Source organism: Cyprinus carpio, chromosome A14, assembly GCF_018340385.1.
Source record: "Cyprinus carpio isolate SPL01 chromosome A14, ASM1834038v1, whole genome shotgun sequence".
Classification (NCBI taxonomy): domain Eukaryota; kingdom Metazoa; phylum Chordata; class Actinopteri; order Cypriniformes; family Cyprinidae; genus Cyprinus; species Cyprinus carpio.
Genome location: NC_056585.1, coordinates 26117722 through 26133253, shown reverse-complemented (window position 1 = coordinate 26133253; position 15532 = coordinate 26117722). Strand labels below are relative to the sequence as shown.

General features: G+C 39.7%; 1 long non-coding RNA gene across 1 annotated transcript; it reads right to left on the bottom strand.

Annotated features, from left to right (window-relative positions):
* Positions 1–4736: 4736 nt before the first annotated feature.
* On the bottom strand, positions 4737–11342 carry LOC122147484. The gene is made up of 3 exons (XR_006161656.1): positions 11024–11342; positions 5887–5976; positions 4737–5748 (listed from the first exon to the last, which is right to left on the bottom strand). It is a non-coding gene; the product is annotated as an uncharacterized LOC122147484 (long non-coding RNA).
* Positions 11343–15532: the final 4190 nt, after the last annotated feature.

Genomic DNA, 15532 nt, shown 5'->3' with positions numbered 1-15532 from the left:
CCCACTGGCTTTTGTTTTGTTTTTCAGGGAACCAACATGAAGCCAAATGCAACACAAGTAGACCTTTTGAGGGTTTCACGGATTTAAATCAAAGAAACAAAGTTTTAGGGAGCGGAACGGGGGTGTGTAGGACAAGCTATTGAAAAACAGCAAGGTTTGAAATCCCCAGCAAGGCATTTTAATTAACCTGACTTGAAAAAGTGAATTTTGACTATAAAAGAATGTTAACAGGACTGAGGGCTAAGGGGTCTCTGTTGGTAACAGCGAGAGGTTGGTTAAGAAAGCCTCATGGTTCAGAGAGGGTGACGTCACACAAAGACTCAACAAAGCTAAACAATGACCTCCTTTTCTTACTCAGACTTTTTTCAACATGAGAAAATTAGAAATGCTACACATTATTATGCCAACCCCTTTTTCATTGACAAGAGAGTTTAGTAGCTGTGTTGCTGTTTACTTCGAATGGGCTGGAAATGCCTCGAGTAGCCTGGGTTCAAAGAAAACAATGTTCAGTGCTGAACTGGCAGTGGGAACTCAATCCCTCAGCAAGCAAGCTTGCCGCAGTCTGACATGTGCACCGAGGCTCTGGCTATATCAGCCTGATATTACGTTTACAGCGGCTCCACTGTACAAAGGAGGAGAAAACACATGAGAGGAAAAGGCTGAGCTGAGCAAACGTAACACTGTGTGGTGACTAAAATGACTAGAGAAGGACTCCAGTCCATAAAACATGCAATTGTGTTACTGAAGCAATAGTCTTAAGGCTGATTGAACCAGATCAGTTGGCCTACTTCGGGACACTGTGTAGGGATCACAGTGCTTTTGCAACTTTCTTTGGAAACTTTTGCAGTGATTACCACCGAATGCGGCGCTTTAACAATAGTACTAGTGTTACAAGGCATATGTGGAAACGGGAATTTGACAGGATTCCATAGGAAGTTAATGTGCCAATTCATGGTGGGTGCTTTAAGTGTGGCTTATAAAAGGAGCCCCATTGGTCTGAGTGAGCTATATGCTTTTGATTATTGTAGGTGTGATCTACAGGACTTATTTCATTAATTTATTCCACCTGATTAAATATATGCAGTAAGCTGTGTGCTGCTACTGATTGGTTCCGATGCAATTGATTTGCCTTTTTCTCTTAAGGCTGATTTATACTTCTGCGTCGAACCTACACCGTAGCTGTGCCATAGGTTGTGCATAGTATGTGCAGGCTACAGTGTAGCATTATACATCACTAGTTGTCCGCGACCAACAGTGTTAATCTGCTGTGGTACAAGTCCTTGTGGAGATTGAAAGAATGCCATCTTCTCTTGTTACGTTGTTGTCTCCTTTTGGTAGTTTTAAATAATGATTTAATGATTTGATATTTATTTGCCATCATCACGGCTATAATGCTTCTCTCATGAGCCGCCTTCTTCTGCGACTTTTGTCATGGTACTGTGGGTTACACCAGCAACATGCATGTGGACACTGCAGACTAGAGGTCTGCATGTGTACTGAATGTCGACGCAGACAATGACGCAGAAGTAAAAATGAAAACTGACACATTACCTATGGCATAAAGGCTACAGTCTATGTCTGATGCAGAAGTATAAATCAGCCTTTACCTCTCTCCTACACTCTTTCTCGAGTGAGGGCTTGTGTGCATTCTGGATGTGGCGGTGTGGTAAAGGAAGTGATTATTAATTGCAGACTCAACTTTTCAGAATGTGTTATAGCTGGATTTAAACTGTATCACAACTTTGTATCATCACTTTGAGAGGGGACGCCCTCCCTACCTTGCCATGCCCATCCCAGGCTTCAACTAATCTGAAGAGAGTATATACAACTGCTGTCAACCAAAGGGATGATTCACAATAAAAATAAATAATCTTAAAATTCTTGGACTGGTTTTGTTTAACTTGGATTGGCAAGTGATTCTAGGAAAAAGGCTCAGGTTTGAAGGGTCGATCTTAAACATGACAGCTATGATCTGCATGTCCTACACTGGGTCCATCTATCTAGCTTTCTGCCATATCTGTTTAGCATAGAGTAAAGTGATGACAGGGAATGCTAGGGAAAGAGGAGAAATGGGATCAGGAAATTTTGAATGTAGAGAGGAAAATAGTCACAGTAAAAACAGAGGCCTTACAAACACATTTCCACATGTCACTTTGTCTAAGTCAAAAGAGGGGCCAGCACAAAATTGCTCTTTCCTTGTTTGAACTGCCAGTTCCACTCAGGTTCTCTGTAGACTGATGGCAGAACCACAGAGGAATATGGAGCTTCCAGAGACGAGAGCCCCTTGTGTAAAGCCCAGCTGTCATTTACTAGTTCTTGAAATAAGAGTATCCTAACTTCTCTGCAGAGTGGCCCTAATAAGTGTGATATCCCCAAATGCATTGCTTTGAGTGATGGATGTGACTGGCCAGAAGAAGAAATCCTTTCAATTCCATGCAAACTCTAAAGAGATGAAAAATATTAGTCTAGATAACAGTCATGTACAAAAACAATCACAAACATTTCTCAGAACTTACGTAAACGCTCCAACAAAAAAATATGTGAAATCTACAACAGACACAAGGTGATGCAGTTCATTGTCCCGGTCATTGTCTCAGTCAAAGTGTCCCGGTACAGTGTAAGTCCACAACCATTTAATACTAAAGAGTCACAGCTGTATCTAGACCCCAAGTGCAGGATGGAAAACGATTCCAGGAGTTGCTATTACATGGCTCTATGTGATCAAGCACTCTCCTCTAAACCTGCAATGCTAGCCTGTGTAGTGGGGTAGTGATGAAGTGTAGGACTATAGCTATAAGACATACCAAGGATGAAACTATCCCACCTACTCTCAAATCAACTAACTGGTGACAAACCACAGCAATTAGCCTCCTACACTTACCAGGGAGGTCACGGAAACCAACTGGTCAGGTGACAAGATGGAGGTAGCAGTGGTGATTATTAGAGCTTTATTAGGTCAAATTGGGATGGTTTATCAGTAATTGCCGAGATAACCATGTTGCAAAGTCAAGCATAGATGGTAACATGCATATTTTGAGTTTGAATTCTAGTGACCTCGCCAGGCTTCCTAAGCAAAACTGGCTGATCAAATCTGCTGAACTATATTGCTGTATATAGTCTGTTACCTTTAGAGTTTTGGTTCACTGCACTCTGCATGCATGATTGGCAGGAAGTTTGCTCAGAAGATAATTTTAAGACTAACACTACCATAATTGCTTCAGTTAATAAAAAGATGTTTATTTCAAGACAGTGGTCTGACTGAATTCATGCAAAAGCATCCAGTAACATGTACAGTCAAACTTAATATACCTCAGGGAATCATCCAACATATTCAAGTGGAATTTGCCCTTTCCACTGTATTCCACTGAATAATACGCACAATCCACAATTCGAATGTTAGGCAAGGCAAGGCAAGTTTATTTATATAGCACATTTCATACACAATGGTAATTCAAAGTGCTTTACATAAAAGAAAGCACTTTGTTAGTGATATGCGACTAAACCTACACTGTACAAAAACAAACGTTTCAGGAATTACAAGAATGGCATATCAGTGCTGGCATATTTTACAACTTATAAACATATACTTCATTAAGTTATTTTTTATTTATTTTGTTATTTTTACAGTTTTTACTTGCAAAAAAATGTATTTTAAAGTTAAATTATGTATTTTGAACCATTCACTGTTTTTCAAACATAATGGTAAGATGACTTTCAATTAAACAATTAACAGAATTTTAACTTCAGCATTACTTTCTCTAAAATGTACAAACATTTTTACAGTGTAGAGAACTAAAAAATTATATGACTCTTTAACAGCTCAGGAGCTCTTGGCCATCACAGCTCAGATTTTTAATAAATACCGGATCTCCCACATGATGACATCAGTGATTTAGAGTTGCAGTCTGGTCAAGGTTACAGTCATGTTAATTGCACTTGGCCCAACCACTGCGAGTGTGGTCTATAAATGGGATACTGCCCATAAAATCATAAAACAGAGTCAGAGGCAGTGACTGTTTCTGGGGTCCACCATCACTCCAAATCCTGTAAAGAATGAATCCGGAGACAGCTGCACAGCATGACAGTGTGCTTACAAATTTGAAAGAAAATTCTGAAAAGTTTTTCAACTATGCAAGACTTTAAATAGTTGAGAAACTAAATGGTTGGTTCAAAGTCCTCGATTTTTTTAAAAGTTTGGAAGATATAGTATTGTGGAGTGCTATTAAAGGTATGGCAAGATGTCAGATGGCCAGAGTTTGATTGGAGTCTGCCATAATTTAGGACCAGTGTTAGGAAACATTACTAAAAAACTGTTACATTATTGCATCCTTAACATAACTAATTGTTGCATTTTTATTGAACTAAAATGTAAATTCATTAAGTTACTGTTGCATTATTTTCCCACTCCCCATCAAGAGGCTGGAGAGCTGTCTTCCAGAACAGTAGCATGATTGACTCACAGGCATTATGTCCAAAGGTTTTCAAGCAATAAATGTAAACCCCTGTATAGATGTCACACCACTTACAATGCAGAAAACTTTGTTCATTTTTATGAAAGTGTTGTTTTGTTGCATCATACATGTGTGCTGTGTTACACAGGGCAACCTACTCCCAAACAAACAGCTTTGAAATATAATGTTTAATTATTGGAATTACTTTTATTAGCAATATCAAAATTCAAAACATCCATAATGATTAGGAAAATGAAAACAATAATAAAATAAATAAATAAATAAATAACAAGAGATGGAAATTTTACAACTTAGTCCATCAGAGCAGTGGTTTCCAAACCTAAAGGGGGAACTCCAGGACCAGGATTGGGAACCACTGCATCAGAGTGATAAATAATGATTGTAAAGTTAGCCCCAACACAGGACGTGTACTAAATCATTCTCTTTCTTTTTCACATGTACTCATTACATTCCTCTAGAATGTCAAATAATAACTGGAAGTCCATTTAATCTTCCTATATAAATCCCCAACCCCATCGTTTTAGGTGTGTATTGACATTTTGAATTGAGGTCAGGAATGTCTATAACGTTGATCCTATTTAATGCTATTCAATTATTATCAATATCCTGAAACCCCCATATTAGGGTCCACCTCCTAATACTTGTCTGAAGAAAGAAAATGCCAGGATTGAGAGGCTGAGTTGTTTTTGATTAGTGTGGCAGATCTAAAGTCAGGAGCAGAGACTCAGCAAGTCTGAATGGATGGAGGTCAGTGGCTAATAGCAAACACCTCTCTCTGGGGGCTGAGCAGGGGGTTGACAAGAGGGGCTCAGTGGGTGTCTGAACAAGGCTAATCTAATGTAAGGGAAGAGCTTTGTGCAAGGTCTTTTCCAGACCTCCACTGAGCCTCTGCCGAGCCAATGCATCTTCCCGGTCTTCCTGCTTTCACTGTGCATCTCCTGAGCTTCTTGATCACCACAGAGCTCATTTAAACCTCCTGCTTCTATGCATTTCCTCTCCTTTACCTCAATCTATAATTCTTACTAAAGACTTCCCTGGCTGGCTGGCACAGGTTATTCTCATTATGTGGCTTTGAAGTGGGAGTGGCGCGGGAGGGGAGATGGTGGATCAATGATAAGCCTTCGTTCTCCTGCCATGGACCAATTCCGAATGATCCCCATTACTGCTGTGGCCCAGTGAAGAATGTGGGGTTAAGAGTCCAGCATGGGCCTGGTGCTTGCCATTAAGACCTCTCCATGCTGATGGATATTACTTGGTATCCAGGGAAAAAAAGGGTCTGCACAGAATGAAAATGCATCTGTTGAACAATGACAAATCCTTTTCAATTCTGAATGAAGCAGCATGCATGGAGACTATGTTAAAGATCTACAAAAACTGCTCTAGATCCTGGTCTGGTCCTGTAAAGCATGCTAACATTAACAGTTCCTTTATCAGTCATTTAGTTGTAAGGTACTCCCTTGTCTTCTCATTTACATCCGGGTTTTGGAAACAGCACAGGGTCAATCTAGGGAACAGAGACAAAGATGTGAGAAAACACAGTCAGTGAAGCTGAAATGGCCCTATTCAAGGGTATTACAGGCATTTAGCACTGCCAGGGAAAGTATTTGTTTGAAGCCTTTACGTTTTGGTTAGCTGCTCTTTATATCCGGCACGATTTATCGCTGTTTTGATTGCCCTTTCTGTTATCGCACCGGCAGTGTTTTCACTGGCCATGAGGAATGTGAGCAGGAATGTGTTGATGTTACTGTAAAGACCAACACGCATCTAATACTCAGCACCTCCATCTGAGACCGATAAGAGCCTCTATCAGATTAGAAAGAATGTAACTGGCACAACCTGCCAGATGGCTCGTTGTAGCCCACTCCCTGGAGTTAGGGGCCCCTAATACACACATTCAAGGAGCTGATACAAACGTTGGAGACAAACTTTTTGAGTGATACAGAAACCCAAGTAAATCAAACCATCAAATGCGTCCTTGTACCAAATTCTTGGGCTGTAGGGAATGATTGGATGCATGTGGACTGTTCAGCTGACTCTAATGCACTGTGTCAAGTGGGCTTTAAGATGAACACTTGACTGACTGGACTGATATTGAACATGTGATGTTGGGTGGGATTGAGTATGGTGCACCTGCAATAGGCTTGGCCCCAACATTGCTGAAACCCTGGAGGCGAGGGTTATCCGGAAAGGCTTGCTGAATCACAATCAAGCTTTGTTCTATCTTTAACACCCTTACAAATCCAAACATACATGCACACAGGTTCCTTGTTAATGAAGCAGAGAACACGAGTCGAAGAGGTCAACTTCACAGCAATGGTGTCCGCCAGATTTGTCAGTGCAGTCCTACATCTGAGAGCATAGCGTCTTATTTCAAATGCATCCAGACTCGAGGAGAGAAATGACATTCCAATTCCTCCGCAGGTTATTTGTCTTGCTGCCACCTCTGCCTGCTAGCATCATAAATCAAGGCCTGCCTTTGGAGGACCTCCATTCAGGTCATTTTAATCTCCAACCCCTTTTATCAAATGAAACCGTCCCTTTCCATGACACTGAAGAGTCCCAGCACTGGGCTACTGCATCTCACCACCTGCTTCAAGTTACAGCAGACGTCTGGCGACTGAGAGAACTTCTAACTTGCCGACAGGGGAAACAGAGGCTAGTGTCGGGTGTCTCAGCTCCAGGTGTGACATTCTGTTATTGGGGCCTCCTCCTTTCCTTCTCTCTCAAATGTTCTCTCCCTCCCTCTCTCTAAAGATGGGGTGCCTCTGGTGTGGTGTTTGTCGTGAGGTCACGGTACAAGTTGTTGTCTCCAAATGAGGCCGTAAAGCACATGATGTAAAACATTCATCCTGCATATTGCTCTGTCTCTACTCCTGCCAAGGCTGCGTGAGCTGTACCATAAACATCAATGCTGATGTCTGACTAATAGCCGCATAAGGCCATGGTGGAAACACACACACATGTGATCACAGCCATGTGTCTGTCTGTGTGTTACCTGAAAACACATCCGATAGTTATACACACGCCATCTTAAAGGGTTGATAAATTATACTGCATTCGAAAAGCAGGAAACTTTGATCAAGTTTATAAGATTGCACTGAAGTTACATGAATTAGGGAACTGTTAGGGTAAAATTATATGTTCAAATGTACAGTTAGCAGAATTTGTGTGACATGGATAGAGAAAATGCATTTATCTTGATTTTACAAAGAGAGAGTAGTCATTTTGAATATAAATCCATGTAATTATCCAGTTGCTTGGGTAGAATGTAAACTAAATTACTAGTTGTAATACAATGCTTGACGTCAGCTGATAACTGGGGAGGCTAAGCTGCAAGCTTTCCTGTTGTGGTTCTTAATACTAGATTTTGTACAGAATTTCATTTTAAGATTTTAATTAAGTTGCTTCGCACAGTAATTCCAGGTCAGTTTATTGAATCATAATCCTAGTGGGATAACATCAGTTTTAACACATGGGGATGTTAAAAACCCATTTATACCTTCTTAATGTTTTAGTTTTCATGACCTGTCATAGATTTCCTTTCCCAGGCTAATAATAATGAGGAAATGACACAAGCTTGTAAAAAAGATATGTGGTGGGATAACCAGGATCAGTCCCGTGTTTAATCCTGCTTTGACTAACTCCGCCGGGAATTCCATCAAAAAGCCCAGCGATTGTTTAATTGCCATCCCTGTTTTTCCCAACACTTTACCTCCCTCCTTTCTGCCGGTGAGGGGGTCCTGCTGGAATCCAGCAGCCCCCACACACAGACCTAGAATTGCTTTCAGATGTGAATATCGGGTTTGGGGAAGGGGGATGCCAGTGTACCTAGCGTGGTTTAGGACTTGGCTAGTGCTCTTTGGTGCATCTGGGTTAAAGAGCAATGCCAGGGACTAGAGAAAGTGGACATAATGGTCCTGTGGAGGAGACCTTTGCATTCATCCCCATGTCCCACTGCTCCTTCAGTCTGATCAAAGAGGCAATGAAAACTGTATCTAAGACGTACTGATTTGATTTGAGCTTTTCTTCAAACAGCAAGCTTCATCACGAGTCCCAAAGCCATCAGACTGAATCACTCACAGTCATCTGGTCTGCGTTAAAGATAAAGCCAGTTTTAGGGCCATTCTACCCACTTTATTATTGATGGATCCAATGGGGTTGGGGAGCCGGATAACATCTTGTTTGCTGATATTTGTAAACAGTCTTTCAGTTGAAATACATAATAATAATAATAATAATAATAATAATAATAATAATTCATTACATTAAAATAGCACTTTTCTGCTGTTCTAAGCACTCAAAGTGATCTACATTGTGAGGGGGAGTCTCCTTGTCCACCACCAGTGTGCAGCATCCACCTGGATGATGCAACGGCAGCCACAGTGCGTCAGAATGCCCACCACACACCAGCTTATTGGTGGAGAGGAGACAGTGATGAAGCCAATCAGTAGATATGGGGATTGTTAGGAGGCCATGATGGTCAGAGGCCAATGGGCGAATTTGGCCAGGATGCCGAGGTCACACCACTACTCTTTTCGAAAGACATCCTGGGATTTTTAATGACCAAAGAGAGTCAGGACCTTGGTTTAATGTCTCACTTTTTTACAGTATAGTGTCCCCATTTCTACACTGGGGCGCTAGGACCCACACAGACCACAGGGTGAGCACCCCCTGCGGGCCTCACTAACACTTCTTCCAGCAGCAACCTAGTTTTCCCAGGAGGTCTCCCGTCCAGGTACTGACCAGGCTTAACCCTGCTTAGCTTCAGTGGGCAAACAGTCTTGGGCTACAGGGTGATATGGCTTCTTGCATCTGACATCTGATGTGGGAGTCTGAAACACCAGGACATCAAACTACAGAAAGCTCACTGCATGCCCATAGAGACATGATGAGAAATCTATCTTGCTCTAGCCTCTTCCAGATTTCAAAGTGAGGAAAACTACATTGATTGGTTGTTACTGCACAATCTTATCCAAAGATTGGCAACAGGGAGATCATCAACAGCTGATATATATACTACAGAAAGCTATATATATATATATATATATATATATATATATATATATATATATACAAAAAAACAACAACTAAGATCCAGTCATCTCTGTTTAAAATCATGTTAAATGCTTTATACAGTACCATCTGTTGAGGACAACTGCAGAAAGTAAATGTAAAATATGGAAAGTAAAGGGGTACTAACAGCATGCTAGCTGAAACAGCTAGCCTATAGTGGTGTACGGTATTCTTGTTATCCAAAACTGGGGTGTCAGATCATAATCAGCACCACACCTGCTGAGTTTTCCCAGAAGTCCCTCTGCATGGGGCCAGCATTAAATCCATCTAACAGCAAGTTTTCAAGTGAGACTGGATGTGATTTCAGCTTCTGATAAATCCAAGCGTTCCTATCGGATGCATTTTTGGCTTCTTATTTAACAAGCATGCATTTAGTAACAGGCTTTTAATCTGCCTTACTCTTTGAAGAAATTGTTCACAATTAAAAAGAGCTAAGAATAGAAGCTGCTTCGGGTGCTGGTTTATTTGTTTACTGTTGTTTAGCAGGACTTCATGCTGTCGATACTCTCTCCTCCACAACTCCTGCCTAGCACAAAAGCCCAAAAGATGATTCTTTTACACATTATACTGCCAAACAATGTTGCAGCAACACAGTTTGCCAAAACACATTTGGCAGGGCAAAATACACACTCTAAAATGACAACATATATATATTTTTTAAAGATGCTCCTGGGGACCATTTTAGACTTCCTTTCCTCTAGTTTCCATAAATGCCAGCTCTTTGGGTCCAAAGGGCAATAACCAGCCCCACGAAAAAGCTTTCTGACAACAGATATGGACTGGTTTGAGTTAGGGAAAAAGTAGCATGAAAAACAAACGCATGCTGCTTGCTCACGCAATTAAACAGTAGTGGATGCCACAATACTACATACTAATGTGACACCTACGGACTTGTCAGCATTTTCACTTGCAATATATTTTTCTTCTTTGATTTTTCATTTGGTTTACAAATTACAAAATTTCTTTAAATAAATTCACTTTTTTGTTTCTCCTTCTCACATTTTCATTTTAACTGTAATATATTTATGTAAATTCATAAACACAATTTTGCTAAAAAATGATTACATGCAATGCAAAACATAACTGACTGGTATGTAGTTCAACGCATAATGCTTTCAAAATCATCTCAAGCCATGCCTGCAAAACTTCACCCACATTAACAAGGTATTTTTCCATGGAAACAAATCAGCACAATTGGCAACAAAAACACAGAAAACATCAAAGAAAAATAAACACTTACTGTAGGTTGCAAGCTATAAAAATGGACATAAGACGTATGAATGTAAAATATTAAGCACTGGCCCAAAAAGGGCTAGCTTTGAAAGTAAAAAAATAAAAATAAATAAATATATATATATATATATATATATATATATATATATATATATATATATATATATATATATATATATATATAATAACAATAATAATAGTTTGTTTATTTGTTTGTTTGACTGTAGTGTATGAGCGTGAGGTACCTGACATGAAACTGTCCGCACTGTCCGTTTCTAAACTTCAAGCGTGCAAAGTGTTGCAATAAAACCACATTGCTCTGATTCAGGAGGAAAAGATTGGAAAAGCGCGCCTAATATAAACGACGGCGGCTCGTAAGGGACGCGCGCGCTCTAAACTGTCCCAGAACCGCAATCAAACGAATGTAGGGGCCGTTCACATATCGCGTCTTTCGTGCGCTCAAGTTCGTTATTTCAAAAGTAGACGAGCGGCAGGCGCGTCCGAGCCGCATCAAAAACATTTCAACTTTTCAGAATGCTGCAAGCGCACCGCGGGTCAAGTGACAAGAAGCAACCAATCAGCTTCATCCTTTCCTGTAGCAACACTGAAAGCTCAGCCAAGATGAAGGAACAGCTTAGCTGTATATGGATAGCCATTTTAGATAAATTCAATAACAGAGCTACTGCAAGCGACTTTTAGTCAAATCCATTTATCCTTTGCTGAAATTTCCGCTTCTTCATGGAGAGCGCAGGCCATGCTGCTTAGCAACGGGAGACGCCTTTTGGAGCGCAATGCACTTAGCGTTTTCCACGCGTTTTTAGGCGCGACATGTGAACGGCCCCTTAAGGTAATTAATTCATGATTTAAGTGTATTTCACGTAAAACAATAATCTTAGAACTATAAATAGGCATATTACTGAAGCTACTAAACTCGCTAAAACGCAACTTATTTATTTATTTATTTTATTATTATTATTTATTTTATATTTTTAATGATGAGGTAGGAATAAATGAAAGGCTTAGATGACGATAGTGTTTGGTTTGGGATCTTCCTCTTACTAGCTGAAAGGTTTGAGAATTATCCCATTCTGGTACAGCCTGAGACAGCTGTTTCTTTAAAATAACAGGTCAGATAACAAACCTGAGTGAGGGATCACACAACTGACTGTGGATGGAAGAAATGCAGGTCAGCAGTGCAAATTGAAAGAAAGATTTCACCTTTTTCTCTCTATTCAACCAGTTTTGCAATATGATCCTGCATGTTATTTCAACCACTTCACACCTTAATTTAAGCAGCAGTTTATGTGAGCATGCACTGATCAGTACAGTCATATAGGCCTATATATATTCTGTAATATATAACACACAGTGCTCCCGCGTGGCTAGTTTTCTTTCAATGTGGTGTGGAAACCTTTAGCAATAAATGATCAATGGAGACATGCTGACCTGGTCAACGGATATCAGACATTTTATTAGGCAGAGAGAAAGTGAATCTTATTCTAGCACCTCTAAAGGCAACATCTGGACCTTGTCAAAAATGAGAGATTAGTGTTGGGGAAAAAAATGAGGAGGAATAAAACTAGCCAGAGAGAGAGAGAGAGAGAGAAAAGGTTTCAATAGTTTATATGAAAAACATGTCATTCAGGTTTACCCTAAGGCTGTTGTTTTGTACAGCTTTGCCAAGATCCTCATCCCAAAATCAGGAGGTGCTGAACTGGCCACAGCGGAGATGAATGGATAAAGAAATGTGGCTTATGTTAAGGACCCAATTTCATTGTTCAGACTTTTCTCCCCTGAACTGCGGCCTCTCCTGTTGCTCATCTCAGGGAAGCAGCAGGTCTAGAGCTGCAGATTCTGAGAAAATTAGGCTTTTGTTTAAACAGAATGGGGTTGGCGCAGTTGCTCGGAGGCATAAATGTAACCACAAACCACATAATGATACAGCATGACTTGCAATGAAAGCCATCGCTATAAATTCATTTAAAGAGTAGCTGACATGATTTTGTCATTTTTGGATCCTCCAGATATCTCTGGATCAAATTGCAATTTTGTAAACAGCATTTATTTGTCTTAGTGTGTGATCCTCTGGCTGTGATTTGTTTGCCCATGTTCGTGATTCGAGGCTTGAATTTCAGAAGAACACTTAGACTGTAGAAATCCAATCTAACTCTGTGATTAAAGCATATTTTAACTTCCCTGTACTACTTGTAATTTTATTTATCCCAGCCTCATAATATGGGCATAATATGAAGATTGATTTTGTTGTAAAACAAAAGAGTCATGTTGTTGGGAGCTTTATTTTAAAGGCAATGTTTGCAATGTAAAATATACACGGAATACTGTCTAGTATGTGCAACAGTAGTCATTATAACATTTGAAACATTTTAAACATCTATCTATCTAGTCTATCCATCTGTCCATCCATCCAAATATAAGATCACCTTTTCTAGCTACAAATTAAATTTGGAATTTTTTTCTTTAGAATTACATTTGAATTAAAATCCTGTTTGCTACCTTAATTCAAATTCTGGAACTGATTTAGAATTTAAAATGAATTATCAAAACGGTACCAAAACTCTTCAGTGCTCTGTTGGGTGATTCTCCTTTTTAACTGCAATTGTAAAGGGAATTATGAAGGCTTTTTACATTACCCCATTTGAGCCAAAGCATGACAAAAAAAACAAAACAAAAAAAAACAAATCTTGTTTGCCCCATGTGGCATCGGTAGTGCCTATTTTTGAGCACACTGCCCCCTTGTGGATTATAACAATGATCTTCACCTCCTAGGTCATGGCATCAAATTTGGCAACCAAGCAGATCTTTTTGAGGCACACAGACAGACGTTAACGTTAACCTCATGGGGCGCCACAGACTTGAACGCTTTCGCTGTCATGCCCAGACACTTGCCATTTACCACATAGTTGTTTTGTTTAGGCAGTTCAGTTCTGCTGAAAGTGCTTTCCTTAAATCACAATGGGCAGAAGTGAAATGAAGATAAAGACTGTGGAAACAGTAATCTAGACTGCAGGAGGGACACATGGGGACCAGGATGTCACCTCTCCCATCCCCCTACTCCTCCTCACACTGTGGAAAAAAAAGTGACATGTCAGCCCTTTATAGGCCACAGACTCTTGGATTTTGCCATTAGGCCACAATCTGTTTCCTCAGCACCTTCCCGGCAGCCCAATAATTCTGAGCATTCTGAAGCCCCCGACCATACACCCCCCATGCGAAGCTTGGTCATCAATCTCTCACACCACTCTGGAATGGAGCCTCGGTTTGTTAAGGAGCTCGACAAAGCTATTTTGGTTTTGCGTAATTCCACCACTCCTGTATACATTTCTGTTTTGACTTATTGCGTGTGTTTTTGCTTGTCACACACATATATAAATCAATCAGAATTAATTAAGCAATAAAGCTCATCAGGAATTCCCGTAAGAGCATGGTTTGAGAGATTTTTGTTGGATCTTTATAAAGAGAATTACATTCTATGATATCATTACATCTGTCAGATTAAATGAGGACACAGACTGGATTTAATTAACCACTTGAAACATAAAGCATAATTGACTGGCGTAGCTCAAAGAATGCAAGCTATTTTGCTGGCTGCAGTAGTCTTGGCTATTAAGGAATTGCTTATTACCAGAAACATTTCTCAGCTAGAAAACCCGGAAAGCTGTTATGGCTATAATCGTTGCTCAATGGTTTTTCGAGAACTTTATGGAATGCGGCCCCTCTAAACATTTAGTCTTTTCCTGAGATTGATCAAGTTAAAATATAACATGTTTCTGAAGATTATATGACGTGAAACATTTTTTCCTCTGTGGCTACATTTCTCAGAGATTCATATTCCAGGGCTGGAATAACTACCGAGATTCGTGAGTGGGAAAAAATAATTGGTGTATTATTTCTGCGGATGCCAGAGTGAAATGTACATTTGGCACATAATCAAACATGAAACTCAAACCAATTTTTATCTCTGTAAAAACCGATTACTGAATATTTTAGGAATTAAAAGTGGAACATTATGCGCCAGTCATAATATTTGCAAACTGTGTCGAAAAAAATGATTCCATTTACTAGTTTTCAGTCGACTGCAAAGGAAACCAGGTTGAGAAATTACACTTCATATAGCCTGTTGATTAAAGAGGCTTAGAACAAGATTATACTCTACCAGTGTTTATATATACTAAATAAGATGGATTTAAAATCATTCTGATAATCATTTTAAAGAGCCAAATCAGGTAAAAAAAAAAAAAAGGAAGAAAAAAAAAAACCTTCTTGAAGTAATAACTTTACATAGTGACTTATCATGTTTGTGCTATTAAAACTGCAAATACCTTAAATGAACGTTATAATTGGCGGAGGTGATGGTATGTAACATCAAAACCAGATATAGATTCTGTATTACACTCATTTTATTATAAATTTTTTTTCACAGGTTTTGATTTGTGTGAATGGCCTCTTATTTACCAGAAACACTGTATACAGACACATGAATAACTCACAAACTGGTGAATGGGATCAGTACATTTATTGGGGTGTCTGGTTAATGCATTATTTTTCATTATCTCATGGTCTGTCACCGGCTGGTCTAAATAAATCGAGGTCTTGGTTGAGGTAGAGGCATTTAGTGCTACAGCATTACAAGGTTGTCTGGAACACATCTAAATTAGGGAGAGAAGGAGGTGTGTTTTTCTCGAAAGGACTGATGGTGGTTCAGACTGATAAGAAATCAGACGAAACAGAGGGCT